The sequence below is a fragment of the Monodelphis domestica genome, chromosome 3 (assembly GCF_027887165.1).
Source record: "Monodelphis domestica isolate mMonDom1 chromosome 3, mMonDom1.pri, whole genome shotgun sequence".
Classification (NCBI taxonomy): domain Eukaryota; kingdom Metazoa; phylum Chordata; class Mammalia; order Didelphimorphia; family Didelphidae; genus Monodelphis; species Monodelphis domestica.
In genome coordinates this window covers 185,335,750-185,352,404 of record NC_077229.1, presented here as the reverse complement: position 1 = coordinate 185,352,404, position 16,655 = coordinate 185,335,750, and the positions used below count along the sequence as shown (strand labels likewise).

At 37.6% G+C, this 16,655-nt stretch overlaps 1 pseudogene; it reads left to right on the top strand.

The window, feature by feature from the left end:
- The first annotated feature begins 5,313 nt into the window (after positions 1-5,313).
- On the top strand, positions 5,314-6,638 carry LOC100029318 (nucleolar complex protein 4 homolog; annotated as a pseudogene).
- Positions 6,639-16,655: the final 10,017 nt, after the last annotated feature.

Genomic DNA, 16,655 nt, shown 5'->3' with positions numbered 1-16,655 from the left:
CAGTTCTATGAGCTTTCCCTGGGTTAAACTGAGTATGCCTCACTGGAACTGGAATGGAAGGGTTGGACCACGAGGCCACACTCTCCCCTGGCTCTCTGGGTTGGGTTGCTTTCAGGAAGTTGCCTTCAGAATAGCTGGCCGTGAAGTTGTTTCGTTGGCCTGCGGGGGGGATGGGCTGCGGCTTCCTGGAGCTCTGAGGGCAGGGACTTTCACTGAGACTTGGATAGCAGGATCCAGCCCGTGAGCCTGTCTTGCCCGCCCTGAGGGTTGCTGTTGTTTCGACCCTGCTCTCTGCCGGGGGAGCTCCAAGGGCAGTGACTTTCGCTGGGACTCGGATAGAAGGCCCTGAGGGTTGTTGTTCCGAGGACCCTGCTCTCTGAGCCGGGCCGGGCTGCGGCTTCCCGGAGCCTTGGACTCTGGGCTCCTACCCCTTAGGTCCAAGTGATCTCGGGTTCTGGCTTTTGAGTGGGCCTGTACCTTTTGATCTGGGTCCAGGTCCAGGAGGAGGGTTCCCAGGGTCTGTGCTGTTGATCGTTTTGAATTTCGGCGCCTTAGGAGCTTATAGTTTGAGATCGGTCGGGAAGGGTTTTCCGAAGATCTGAACTTTAGCTTTCTCTAAGCCGCCATCTTAACCGGAAGTCTCAATTTATTATATTCTTAATTTGATTGATAAGACTTTGCTATATGGGTTATATTAAATTATTTTTTATAATATATAATATAATTATAACATTATAATTATAATAAGTTATATTATGTATCTGCTTGAGACATGAAATTTAATGCCAGTGAATGTATAGGGTCCTATAGAATAATTGTATCAGCCAACTAAAGTAAAATTCAACCTATTTTTTAAATTAACAAATGTATTTTACATTTAACATATGAAATAATACCCATACAAACAAATACCAATGTAAAATACCCATTAAACATTTAATTATATATGAGTTTACCTCCAAACCCTATATATATCCTTGTTTTATTTATTGAATGTAGTCCTCTATATATATATGGCTTGCTTTTCAATTATATGCAGGTTTGTAGTACTCTTTGGATTGTGGCTTATCCAAAACTATAGATGTGAACTCCCATCTAATGACTCTAGGTCACATCAAAACAGACTTATTTAGATTATTTTTTTTTAATTGGAGTAATAAATGTTTAACAAAAGAGTACAGAAAAGTTAACAAGGAAGTAGATCAGATAAATATTTTTAGTAGTCATTCCTAAATCAGTGCCAATAAGTATATTTCCAAATGATGACATGGAATATTGGTTAATTCCCCAATTAAGTTCTTTCTTTCTCAAATGGGTTGATAAAAATATATCAGTTCACTTATTATAGAGTATTAAAGACTAAGTGGTAAAGTAGGACCTAACTTTGTGGTATAATAATCTCGAGAGATCTAGCTTCTTGATGTGAGTTCTGTTGCTAAGGATATAGCTGAAATTTTTATTTCTTTCCTATCTTTTTTCTCACTCTGGTTTTTTGACTTTTACAAACTTATACCTCATTACCTGCATAAGACTCCTTTTCTCCTTCTGAACTTGGGACACTGGAAATATGATCTAATTAGATTTTTCTTGTCTGTTGTTACCATATATGGCATATCCAAAAGCAACCTTACAATAGGTACACCTTCGAGAATCCTCTCTGGTGAATGAGAATTTCTCTTTTGGTACCAAACAGCTTGAAAATAGAGATTATATTTTCCCCCAATTAGAAAACAAACAAACAAATTGAAACCACATAGGTCCATCTATAGAACTGAGTAGTAGCAATCAAGAAGAAATTCTGACCAAAACCAATAGCTGAGAACATTTCTTCTAAGGGGAAGAGATATGTCTTACACCAGAAAACAAATTGTACCACATTTGCCAGCTTGTTCACTACAACTCATCAATTTTCTCTTAGAATATAGAAACTCAGTCAGCCCAGGAACATTTATTAAGTACTTACTAGTCTACAAGACAAGTCATCAAGCACATATTAAGTGCTAATTATGTGCTAGGCACTGTACAAAGTGTTAGAAATACAAAAACAAGCAAAAAAAGTTTGTGATTCTCAGGGAACTTATATTCTAAGGAGGGAAGATACATATATCTAAACATATAAAAGGAAACCAAAAAGGATGGGGAGAAGGAAAAAGAGAATGGTAAAGAAAATGCAGAGAGCCAAGAATGAAATGTAGGGAATAAAAAGAATGACATGCCCATAGCTGATCTGGGCATTTTATTTAGAATGCCTTAAACTACTGGATAGGTAATTAGGTCACCCAGTGGATAAAGCATTAGATCTGCAGTCAGGAATGCCTAAGTTCAAATCTTGTCTTAGGCATTTACTAATTGTCTGACCTGGACAAATCACTTATCCCTATTTCCCTCAATTTCTGCATCTGTAAAATAAGTTGGAGAAGGAAATGGCAAACTACCCCAGTATCTCTGCCAAGAAAACGTCAAACAAGGTCACAAAGAGTCAAACGTGACTGAAACAATTGAACAAAACAACAAAAACTGTCTTGAAAAAACTAACCAATAAATTTTTTTGAGAGTTTGAATTTTTTTGAACTTTAAAATTTACAGAATTCTTTCATCTCAAAATCAGGAAGACAGGTATTCTAATATGTATTATTTCCATCTGACAGATAGTGAAACTGAGGGGTTAACAAAGGTAGGATATAGCAAAGCCTGGGAGAAAGAGAGGCTTCCTGATACCAGATTCAATATTCTTTATATTACAGGGCACAGGCTAGGTCTAGAAGGATCCAGAAGATAACATTTGAATCACTAATTAACTAGTTGCTATAAGTGACCTGACTATCTGATTATGGATAGGTTGACTTGATTTGTTCAATGCTGCCCAATCACCAAAGGGTAAGAAAGGGATGGGAAGATTGTGAACTCCTGGGACTTCCCCTCTAAGGGGGACTCCCATTCTTGAGATGTGTGTTGGGGGTGGGGGGACTAAGCCTTTCCTGACTTGGACCCTGCCTTTGCACCTTTGGTAGGTGGCTGAGGCCACTGGAAAATAAGGTCACACATGACAAGATAACCATCATTATAGACATAAAGTTTTTGGTCCAAGGGGCTATAGTTGATGCTCTGCAGTGTCTCAAGCATCTTGTCCAAGTAGGGTTGACAGGAATTTAGTCAAATTCCAAAGAGATTTGTTTTAATAATTTATTTATAAAATATAGAAAGAATGAAAGTAAGAAAATCAGAGAGAGGGGAGGGTAAGATATCTAGCCTACTCACTAAGCATTTTGCTTTGGCCCTGGCTCAACCCAGGCAGGGCTAGTTAGTCCTTAGTCGGAGGATGCAGGGAGCCTCTCTCAAGAGGATAGATCTCTCCTGAGGCCAGTCCCTTCAGAAAACCCAGGAAAGGAAGTAAGCCTTTTTTTCACTCACCCCAGGTGGTAGTTCTGAGGAAAGCAGAAGCAGTCAGATCCTCAGCCAGAGCTCCTTCAAGGTCAAGTTGAAGAAGAAAGGCCTCAAGTTCCCTCACAGGAAGTTCTTGGCACTTTTAAAGACCATTCCTTTTCGTCACCTCCTGTGACTTCCTTCCATTTTACGTCTCCCAATTACAGCTAAAGCTTTGCTTAGGACTGTCCAGGGGGTAGTGAGTCAATTCTGATTCATCACCCACTATCACACATATGGGTCACAGACCTCCCCCACTCAAGTGTGAGTGGGATGTATATGCTTTTGGTGATTAAACCTAAAAATGGGCAGGGGAGAGTTAGTTTAATCTTCACATGGCAAGTGCTCAGGGAACAGAAAGCATAGAGGACCCCACAAGCCATGGAGGTCCCTGATGCTGTTGTGGGGGGTGAAAAGGTGTACCCCTTATGTTTGGGAAGGATACCTTTTTGCAAGAATGTAAGACTCCAAAACTTAGCTATAAAATAAAAAGAGAAATTTATTAATTTAGAAAGTAATGTTGAGAATGGCCAGGAAGATAGTACAGGTGGATCAGCAAGATGGAAAGCTGCTCCCAGAACCTATCAGTTCTGGGGATTTTATACTCTTACAATAGATTCTGTGTCATGGTGTGGATGTGACTCTAGAGTGGTAGCCACTCAGGCATTTGGTGAGGGGACATTGCTCATCTGATGGGGTCTGCCTGGAGACATAGGGAATGATCCTCATAAAGATTCCTTACTTTTAGGGAACAGACTAGAATTGAGGTATAGCCTGGAGGGGCATCTCTGTCCATCTTAAATCTAAAGGAGGATCAAAGAGGGTAATCCTCTCAGCTTTTTATAGGAGTTATTAGATATTTTGGGTTAGGAGTCAATAGGACGTAAGGGAGCAAAGGAATTTCCCTTATAATAGTTTGCCTGAGTTTCTGGGGGTACAATGCCCATGTCAATACCACTGGCTTGTATTACCCTCTCTGTCAGTTCTTCTCCACAGCTAGTGTGCTGTCATTGAGCTGGCTCAGCACCAGGTTAACCTTGTTCTCCTCTGTGCAGTATACTACCCACAGCCCCTTCTCATCCCCAGCAAAGTTTTGGTAGCTGCCATGGCCTGTGTTTGTCTCCTGAGGCAAGTAATAACATTTAACCCACAGTTAGCATATTTTGGGGCTTGCTCTTGATGTGGAGGTAGGAGATGGGATAGGGAGGGAGGAAACAGGGGCAGAGTCCCAAAAGAGAAGGGCCAACAAAATTATTCACCTTTCACCCTTTGTAACTTGAGTAGTGGACCAGCTTCAAAAATCCTATGACCTAGCTTGGGTCCCCTTCTCCTAGCACTCTATTTTAATCTTTCTTCCCTCTCCCAAAACAAAGGGAAGGAAGGGGTTTAAGGGCTCATTGTGGAATGGCTAGGTCTTGTCTGGAAGGTGTGGCTGGGTATTTTGGCTTCTGGCCACTGGATTTTCCTGTTTTTATCCCTTTGACTACTGTTCTTGTTTGTCATCTGTTGCCTCTATATGTTCTGTGAAGGAGACTTCCTATTTGGGCCAAGTTCCTGTTTATAATAAACCTATGGATTTGGGGGGGGGGGGGAAAGCACACCCCTGAAGTTTGTACAGCTAGAGCAGGCAGCCCAGGAGGTCTCATGGAGTGGGAGTCCAGGGTAGTGAAGCTGGGCTGTTGGTTAGAGACCGCCCTGAAGAACCTGAGAAGCAATAATGTCCCTTTGGACATCCTGGGTGTGTTGCAGGCTGATCAGGAAGATGGCCTTCTCAAGGCCATTCACACCTTGAGCAGACTCTTTGGGGCCCTACTGGAATGAGGGGAGCTCTTTGTGGGTCATCTGCCTGAAGAGGAGGCAACAATGGCAGGGTCTGGAGGTGCTCTATAGAAGTATAAGGTTTGGATGCGAAACCGGTATAACAGCTGCTCCAGACGTCTAGCAGAATTCTTGGGCCATTGCTCTTCCAAGATCAATGAACTGGCCCTTTGCACACTCGTGATGTTTGTGCAGCTAGAGGGGGCACACCGGCTGGAGAAATCTGAATGGGATGGCAACTCCTTGTTCCCTCAAGGCCTACTTTTGTGCATGGTGGATGGCTTGATTCAAACCCAGGCTGATTCATCTCTGCTAATCTCCCAGTTCCAGGAATACCTGGAACATGACCACGTTACCCTACGATGCAGGCCACTGTGGATCTAGTGGCCAGGGTCACAGACACACAGCAGCAGGGGCGTCCCCCATGTTCTGGAACAACACCTTCACCGTCATCCCGGCTGTGAGTCTACCCTGGCCGCGGAGTGACATCTCTATGTGAAACACAAAGAGCTGCTGGAGAAGTGGAAGGTCACCCAGCTAAAGGAACACAAGCATGTCTTCTAGAAGATGCAGTTCAGTTTTCTCAAGCACAAGCTTCCTGTCAGCCTCTACAGGAAAGTGCTTGTGATCATGCACGATTCCATCCTGCCCCACATGAGCCAGCCTCAGGATTGACTTCCTCACAAACGCCTACCACATTGGTGGCGCCATTAGTCTCCTAGCATCAAATGGTCTCTTTATCCAGATTCATCAGCATAACCTTGAGTAGCCTGAATTCTATTGGAGGCTCTACAGTTTTTTGGATCCATCTGTTTTTCCTGTGAAGTACTGAGCCGCTTTTTCCACCCGGCAGACCTGTTTTTGTCTTCCTCTCACTTCCCTGCATACGTGGTGGCTGCTTTTGCCAAGCGCCTCTGCCGCCTGTCCCTGACTGCCCATCCTGAGTTGCTGCCCAGGTTCATTCCCTTCATCTGTAACTTGCTCCGAAGACACCCAGCCTGCAAGGATCTGATCCACACCCCAGGGTGGAGGCCAACGGTCTGACCACTGACCCCTATGACATGGAGGAAGAAGATCCAGCCAAAAGTCATGCTTTGGAGAGTTGCCTGTAGGAGCTGAAGAGCCTTCAGAGACATTATCAAAGCTGCCATGGCTGTCAACCAGCACTTGTCCCCTCATGAAGTCAGCCTTGCGGAGCTGCTAGAGCTCTCCCCTTAGGAGACCATTGAGAAAGATTTTAAGAAGGAGGAATGTGGCCCAGGGCCCCTGGAGTTCATACAGCCACAGGGGCAGCTTGACCAGAGAGGTGACCTCTGCGTAGAACCCTTTGCCCTGGACTGACAACTTCCTTTAGCCCCTTAACCCCCTGGTTTGGGATTAAATATTTTTTTAAAGAAAAGAAAGGGAGTCAAGGATGCCAGGACAAGAAAACTAAGGGTGAATGGATCTTCCTATGTGCTTCTGTGCTAAATAAAGATAGAGAGATATGGTTTTAACTAAGATGTTTTGAGGAGATTGTGATATGGTAGAGCTAGGACACAGAGAAAACTTCAGCTACTACTGCTTTGATTGGAAAGTCCCTTCCACTCTTTTTTATAGCCTGGAGGGCCATTGGGAATATGAAAACTAATTCCAGTTCTAAAAGGTATCAACTATCTAAAAGGTTAGGAAGATCATAGATTTCTAGCCTACATGAAAGATTGTTAGATCATGGTGGCAAAATTTGTGTTTGAGAAAATCTGTTTCCCTTATAGCCCTCTTAGGTTTGCTCCCATTTTCTCTGTAATTTCTTTTGTTGCCTAGTTTGTTTGTTTTTTTTAATATATCTCTTCCATTAGCATTCAGTAATGTTGAAAGAACTTTAGTATTTCCAGGTTACCAGTCAAGGTGATTTCGATTAAATACTTCTATTTCTACAAGGCTCATGTAGTTTTCCAGTCCCAATTGTGCTTAATATGCTTAAAGTGACTTGTCATCGTTGAAAATATGATTTAAGGTTTGCCCTTTAGTTACCAACCGTTTTGATTCTTCTGTGATAGGAGTGATTTTTAAAATTATGACATATAGTACCAACTAGGAAAATATTGATGTTTTCTAAAATTGGGCTTTGTGGCAGAAATCTTAAAATTATGGACAGTGTATTTAATTTCCCAAATGTAACCAGCTTTCCTTTTTTCTTTTTATTCAATTTGGGACCCAAATTGGTGGCTATTATACATCAGTTTATATGTCCTTTGCCCAGGGGCTATCTAAGGTATTATCTCAGTAGATCATTTTATGTATCTGCATAATATAATCTGGGCAATATTCACTTTTCGATAACTTCATTTTTTCCCTACAGCCTGAATTCTTTTGAATAGGAACTCATAGATGTGCTTGAGATGCTCTGGCTTTCTAAGGTCTGATGCAAGTAGAACTTTGATAATTTTAAAAAAAAAAAGGAATCCCTCTTCAATATGAATTTTGCACAGGGGTTCCTCCATGACACCAGGACATCCTTGGCAAGCCCATTACTCTCTATTTTATACCTTGTGTAATACTGATGCTGATAGAAATAATAAACAAAACTATTTCCATGGTTCTAACTGTAATGGAATTTTGTCGGAGTTTAACATATGAATGGAAGACATTTTGTTGGAGAAAAGCCTGCAGAGCTGAATTTTACTTTTATTGGCAGGCATATAGGGTTGAAAAACCCTTTAGGCAGCTATTTGACTATCATATACATTCTTTTTTTTTATTTTTAAAGGACAGTCCAAGGGTATGTTTGGATATTTCCTCAATAATAAATGAAATGTTAACATGTCGCTCATTTAATGAAGGAGGCAACTAGATATGTACAATGGATAACATTCTGGACCTGAAATCAGGAAAACTTCAATTCAGAATCTGAAATCTAATACTTTTGAGCTTTATGACCCTGGATAAGTCATTTAAATGTAATATACCTAAAGTTTTTTATCTGTAAAATAATAGTACTATTATTTTCAAAGGTTACATGATAGTTTTATTTATAACTCATAACATGTATCTTGAAGAAATAGTGAGATTTTCTATAACTGTTAAAAAAATGTTTTTGGAGGCACCTACGTGGTTCAGTGGATTGAGAGCCAGGTCTAGAGATAGGACATCCTAGGTTCAAATCTGGCCTCAGACATTTCCTAGCTGTGTGACCCTGGGCAAGTCACTTAACCCCCATTGCCTAGCCCTTATCACTTTTCTGCCTTGCAACCAATACACAGTATAGATTCTAAAATAGAAGGTGTTTTAAAAAAAGAAAATGCTTTTGAAAAATTGGTTCTACCCACTTAAGTCAAATTTCTTTTTTTGTAATTATTAATTAAGCATTTTTAAAGGAACTACTCTGTGACTAGAATTCCTCTAGGCACTAGGGATACAAAAACAAAAAAGCATTTCCTAACTTTGAGCTCCTCATCTTCCATGAAACTCTTTAGTAATCCCTAAATTAATATCATCCATTATTTATGTGAGCACCTCACACAGTACCTGGTTAAAAGTAGGTGTTTAAAAATGCTCGTCCACATTACTCATTTGATAATTCATTATGTTCTAAGCTGTGACAGGTGACTTTGCATTTTTCCTTTTTTAATGTAACATTCCTTGGATTTATACCTTCTCTTCACAAATAAAATTTAAACTCTTTGAGGATGAGGATTTTTGTCTTATACATCTTTGTCTCTCCATGAGACCTCCATCTGTGTCTTATTTGTGGCAGTTTCTCAATCAATATTTGCTAAATTGACTTAGACAAGAAGGTCATTGGGCCTTTGGGGATGGGAGTAGAAACAGCTAAAAACACTTTCTCCCTATTGTTTCAATATTTTCAGGCAGAAAATTGGATCATACACATATGGATAATGATCTTAATACCTGGTCCATTTATGCAAATATAAACTGAAACACACTTTTGATAAAAGATCAACACCCAGATACTATGAGAATTTGCATTGAATGAATGTCCTAAACTCAAATGAATGATTATGAAAGTTTCAGGAATTTCAAAGTTAATGTCTGAGTTTTTAATTCTTGAAACTTTTGCTAACAAATGTAGACAACTTCAAATTGATAACTGTGAAGCCATCAAATTGGATTGCAACATGATTTATCGTATCATTTCAGCTGCCTTCATGATTATAAAAATTACCAGTGTCAATTACCAGATTGGATAGTGAGTTGTCAATGGTTTAACTAGTTCAAATAAAGCAGTTAGCAAGCTTCAGTCTAATGAGTTTTAGCTTTGTGTCTTTTACCGGTAGTGAGGATATAGATATCAGGGGATATGCAGTGTTCAGAGAGGACTAGCACCTCTGCTGAGAAGACTTGTCAACCCTTTTACAGGGCTGCTTAGCCACTTCTCATGTCTATCTGTCACCCAACTCTCATCTGTTGCTCCAAGAAGCTGCAGCCAGATGCCAGTAAAATCATCCAGATTGAGAGTAATGAGCAGGTCTAAAACTCATCACTGACTGAGGGTGATGTCTTCCCCCATCCATGAGAAGATCTCTCCTTAGTGGAAAGCTAAATAGGATCAATTTGTTCCACTGTCCATGAAAATGGATGAAGCAGGTACACCTATAATTTGGTCAAAAATAGGACTTTTGATCATATAATTTCAAACTATAGCAAAGAAAAAAAGGAACAATTACCTTAAAATAGCATTCATTGGGATAGGAAATAAAAACCATCAATGAATTCTTCTAATACTTTTTCCTGAAGGCAACTAGCTAATATCCCAGCCCTTCTCCAATGACCCTTACCACTTACAAACTATCCAAACTCCCAACAGAAGGTTGCAAGGCAAATCTGTTTGAGTATCCACTCAGAGTGCAACTAGAAAAGGTAGAAATATTTTGAAAACCACTCACTCATCACCAGAGTGCTTGCAAACTTTAGAATCTGGAAACCATTTGTGACTGACACAAGAACATGGAGTTGAAGTATTCCCAGGGCCTAAAAATGCTTGGACAAGTATATGTCAAATATCAATTGGAACACTGAAAATTTCTGGAGGCTACATCAGCATCACTATATCAATGCTCAGGACTTGACCTCATCTGAAAGGAAATGAAAACCTTAATATCCCTGGAAACTTTGGTAAATCATATGTAATATTTTATTTTTCCTTCTTTTTTCCCACCTTGCTTTTTCATTCCTTGGCATCTATTCTTATCCAATCAGAGTTGATGCTGGAACTGTGTAGTCAGTTCTTATATTCCTGACAGAAGCACAGATAGAAGGAGACTAACTTGTCTTATATCTTCCACTTTAGTTCATCTGTTGTAGTGCCAGATGCAAATTTCTAAAACTAATATCCTAAAAACATAGGAGAAGCCAAATAGGCTTGGGTCCATCAGATCATCTCCTTCCTTTGAAATCCATTTGTATGAGCACACTATGAAATCGAGGCATTTCATGCTGAAATAGCATTTGCAAATTTGGTAATTGGAACCAGTTTGGTGAGATTGTACCCTAGAAATGCCAATGAATTTCATTTATAAGCAAACCGACTGAGTTTGAAATGATGTTAAATGTGCCAGATGGAAGAAAAAAAAAACAATCCAAATGGATTCACTGAGGGTTTTTATTAACTTGGAAATGGTCCAATGAGTATTTGTCTTTTTTCACATTGGCAGGTTTAATTTGTTGAATGAAACAATGAACTACAGAGTTATAGAATTCAGTATTTTATGCTACTTTAACATTTATGTTTGTCATTTATGAACCCATGCTGGGAATTGATTTATACATTTTTGTTTTTAGCTTTTCTAGTTAGAATAATGAGATAATTTGTTACACTTGTTGATTTCCTTTAAAAGTAGTTTTGTTGTTATCTACTTCATATATGAAGTTGGGATAAAACAGATATAAGACAAGTCATGTGATGGCTTGGTCTAATTCTTTGTAAATAAAACACATTTTTAATATTTGATGTTGCACTTTCGCTAAAATTCTATTCCTATGTGCCATGGTTATTTGGGAGTAATCCTGTGATCTGCAAGTCTATGCTAATACAACATTATCTGTAGCAAGATTGACAACATGGGAGAAACTCTGATGCTTTCATTCGAAAACCACCCGGACACCATTTGGAGTGGCTCAGGAATTTATTACCCTGTATAAAATAGCACATGTACAACCTATATCATATTAACTGTAATCTTGAGGAAGGGGGAATGATAGGAGAGAGGAAGGGAATATAAATCACAGAATGGCAGAGAAATTATTAATATTGTACTGTCATATAATCTGGAAAAAATGAAACAAATTAATTGACAAAAAATAATTTATCATGCTACAAGTCATCAAGTGTCCTCTATAAGATTTTTTACTAAGGCATTACTGAGGTTGGGTTCTGTGTCAGTGAAGTGAGTATTCACCTCGATGAAAAATAGAACAGAGAGAGAAAATTAAAGGAATAAATAAAAACAAAAATTAAAACATTATGTATAATATGTGTATATGATGATTATGACATTTTGATGATGATGATAGCAAGGGTGATAGTGATGAAGGTGAGAGTGATGATATTAAAATGATAATAACAATAATGATAATTCATTCAAGGCTTTAAGGCTTGCAAGGTGTTTTACAAACATTGTCCCATTTTATCATTCCAAACACTAGGAGATAGCTATTATTATCCCTAGTTTACCGATAAGGAAGCAGAACTAAAGAAAGTTAAGTTATTTGCTCTTAATTCCACTGCTTTCCCTTTCTTAAATATTTCCTATTTATCTTGTATAAAGCTTGCTTTATATAGTCTCCCCCAACTAGACTGTAAGTTTCCTGAAGGCAAGGACTATCTTACTTTATCTGTATCACTAATGTTTAGCACAGTAGCATATAATAGGTACTTCAGAGATGTTAACTGAATTCTATCCTTTACTTGGTATCATAAAGCCCTTCATAGTTTTGCTCCAGACTACCATTCAAAGCAAATTATATATTACTCTCCCTCATGCATTTTATGTTCCAGCCAAACTTTGTTCTTCTTAAAAAATATTTATTTAATTAATTAATTTAGAATATTTTTCCATGGTTATATGATTCATGTTCTTTCCTTCCCTTTCTCCCTTCCTCCTATTGCTAATGGGAAATTCCACTGGATTCTACATGTTTCTTTGATCAGACCCTATTTCCATATTATTAATATTTGCACTAGAGTGATCATGTAGAGTCTACATCCCCAATCATATACCCATCAGTCCATGTGATCAAGCAGTTGTTTTTCTTCTGTGTTTCTACTCCCACTGTTCTTTCTCTGGATGTGGATAGTGTTCTTTCTCATAAGTCTCTCAGAATTATCCTGGATCATTGCATTGCTTCTAGTAGAGAAGTCCATTAAGTCAAACTTTGTTCTATGCCTTTCCACCTTGTACTATGCATCTGTCCCCCCATTCCACTAGAGCATCAAGTCTACTTCTGGGAACCACCAGCTTTCTTCACAGTTCTGATAAAATGCAAATTATTTCAAGAAAAGTGCCCTGCTTTCCTCAGATCTTAGCACCTAGCTCTAGAATTCAATTTGTATTTATTTATCTATAAGCATACTATGTTTCACCCAGAAGATCATTATAAAATGACAGGTGCTGTCACACATTTTCCTATTTATTTTCCCAGCCCCTAACTCATAATATTCTCTCAAAAATAATCATTGATTAACACACTGAGTCACCTTCCCCACAATATCCTGTGTGACAACATGGTCTACACATGGCATTTTTCTCCCAAGCAAAATAAGCTTTACCTCTACTATAGTGGTAACTATATTCTCCTTTAAGACTTTAGGTGACTCAGATATTCTTCCTTTAAGTTCCAACAGAGTATCTCAATTTCAAAGTTGCTTCTCAATCTAATAATAGGCAATAATAGTACAATCTCAATCTGTGTTCCCTGAATGAATAAACTTGTCTCTTTTATAAAGAGTTAAAACTCTTTTGATAAAATTTCAGGTCAACCTGTCAATATTAAAAAAAAAACAAATACAATTTGAAATAAAATATAACATATGCTGATTGCACAAAGGTCCAGAAATAGTTTGAATTTGGGAAAACTAGTAGAGAACTTTGAAACTATAGACTAAAATTTTTAGGTTTCTAGAATGAGGTCTTAAATTTGTTAGCCTTCATCTAGATATTGAAAATAGAAAATGAGTAAATGGAAATCATGATTGGTATGTGTTTTGGCTTAAAGATTACTATGAAAATGAGAAGATTTAGGTATTAATGGAGAAAAATCAACTTCATCTCCATTACCCTTAATAAAAAGAAAATTATTTTAGAAATCAGTGTCCAGACTAGAATCAAATGGAACTGGATGAGTTGAGGAGAGTAACTTCTTACATGTACCAAGCTGATAAAGACAAACAAGAAGAAGGGACAGATGAAATAACTGAAGATTTGAGAAAAAAGAAAAAGAATTTCAAAACAAAAGGGTTTCCTGTGATTTTAGGCATCAGTAGATGGCAAGAATCTTTCAGTCAACAAGCATTGATTAAGCATTTAGTATTTCCAGGCACTGTGCTAAGTACTTTACTCAAGGTTCCATCACCATAATATCCTTCTTGCTGAAGTTGCTTTCTATCACTTATGTGACTACACATCTGAAATTAATTGTCAATTGAAAGGATCTCCATCTTCCAATTATTACATTTATTCGATATTTTCTTTGTGCCTTGTTATTTACACATTCTCTCTTCCATTAGAAAATAAACTCCTTGATGACAGGGGTTGATTTTTGCTTTCTCTGTATCCTCAGTGATTAGCACCATGCTAATACTGCACATCCTGCAATTCATTTTGGAATCATAAAAATGAGGATGATACCTAGTATTTAAATCATGTTCTAAGATATGATTTTTCCTTTTCATATATCATTTAATTTGATCCTAACAGCAACCTTGTAATGAAAGTATTATTTATTAAATGCATTTTTTGTAAAGTCATTTGCCTAGTCACACAACTAGGAAGTGTGAGACAGGATTTTAATTCTAGCTTTCTTTCTTCTATTTGGATCTAACACTCTCTTCACGCACCATTTAGTAACTTAATAAATGTCTGTTGACTGACACCTGGGACATCACTGATCAATGAATAATAACCATATATGTGGATGTTGCCCTGCTTCCTTCACTACCTCAACTCTGTATTGGTCACAGAAGCTGGAACATCAAGCTAAGTCTCTTACTTCAAGCTTAATATGAATTAAGAGTATCTGTATTAACAAAATAATAGAATGAGAATGGGGGATATGATAGTTCCAGTGTTATTTTCTGCTCTGCTCAAATCGTATCTGTGTTATGTTCAGTTTGGGTACCACCCATGGAGAGGAAGGACATTGATAAAATCATCAGCATCTTTAGGAGGGCAAACAGGATGATGACAGGTCTAAAGTCTATTCCATATTAGAAATGATTGAAAGAGCTTTTGATAAAAATGCAATACTCATTCCTATTAAAACACTTTAAAGCACAGGAATAAAGGCAGTTATTTTTCTTAAAATGATTAGTGATTTCTATATAAAACTGTCAATAAGCAATATCACTAATGAAGATAAGTTATAAGCCTTCTGAATAAAATAAGGGTTGAAGTGAAGATGCTCATAATCACTACTATTATTTAATATTGTACTAAAAAGTAAGCTATAGCAAAAAGAAAAGCAAAAGACATTGAAAGAATAAGAATAGGTGAGGAAATAAAACTATTACTTTTTACAAATCATATGGTAGTATATTTGAAGAATCCTGGAAAATCAACTGACAATCTAAGTGAATGGGGCAGGTAGGTGGCTTAAGTGGTTTGATAAGCCAGGCTGAGAGATGGGAGGTCTGGGTTCAAATCTGACCTCAGACATTTCCTTGCTGTGTGACCATGGGTAAATCACTTAATAACCATTGTCTAACCTTTGCCACTCTTCTGCCTTTTATCCAATAGACAGTATTGATTTTAAGATGGAAGATGTGAGTTTTTTAATAAAAAAAACTATTTTGTAATAATTAACAAGTTTGTCAAAGTTGATTGATACACAATAAGCCTACATAGGTCATCAATATTTCTATTTATTAAAAACAAAGTTTAGTAGCAAGAGATAGAAAAAGAAATTCCATTTAAAATAAATGTAGACCATATAAAATCCTTGGGATTCTACCTGCCAAAACAAACCCAGGAAATATATGAGCACAATTATAAAACACTTTCACACTAATAAAGTAAGAACTGAACAATTGGAAGAATAATGATTATTCATGAGTAGGCTGAGCCAATATAATAAAAATGACAATTCTACCTAAATTAATTTACTTATTCTGTGCCATACAAGTCAAACTACCAAAAATTATTTTTTAAAGAGCTAGAAAATTATAACAAAATTCTACTAGAAGAAAAAAAGATCAAGAATATGAATAAAATAAATTAAAAAAATGTGAAGGAAGGTGGTGTTCTCTCTGTATCAGATCTCAAGATCTTTTACTCTCATAATCACCAAAACAATCTGGTACTGACTAAGAAAGAGAGTGGTGGATTAATGGAATAGATTAAATTCACAATACAGAGCAGCAAATGACCAAAGAAGTCAAATGTTTCAGAAACACACAGATTCAAGCTTTCTAGACAAGAACTCACTGATTTGACAAAAGCTACTTAAAAAGCTGGGAAGCAGTTTGAAAGAAACTAGGTGTAGAACAATAGGTCACAATGCATACCAAAATAAGGTCAAAATGAGTATGTGATATAGAAATAAAAGATAATGCCATAAGGAAATTAGGGGAGCATGAATAGTTTGCCTTTCAGCTTCATTGGAAAAGTAAGAATTTATGACCATAAAAAGAGATCAAGAACAGTATCATATGTAAAATGGATAATTTGATTACATGAAATAATAAAAATAATGCATCCAAGATCAGAAGGAAAACAAAATGGGGAAAGATATAGAGAAAATTCCTTTGATAAAGACCCTATTTCTCAAATATATAGAAAACTGAGTAAAATTGATAAGAATTCAAATAATTCCCCAATTAATAGGAAGGAAGGAAAGAAGGAAGGAAGGAAGGAAGAAGGCAAAAAGGCAGGAAGGAAGGAAGGAAGGAAGGAAGGAAGGAAGGAAGGAAGAAAGAAAGAAGGTAGGAAGGAAGGAAGGAAGGAAGGAAGGAAGGAAGAAAGAAAGAAGGTAGGAAGGAAGGAAGAAAAGAAGGAAGGAAGGAAGGAAGGAAGTGATATTAGAGCAGCAGAACCCACAGATGAAGTGTTGAAGCAGTGCTCTGACCCAGAAAAATGTCAAGAAATAGTAAGGCAAGACTCAGATGCAACAAAGCACAAGTGGTAGAAGAAAGAAAACATCCAGCTACATCCAGCCTTAGGAGCATAAGAGCAGAAATCAACACAATGCTAACAAGCATT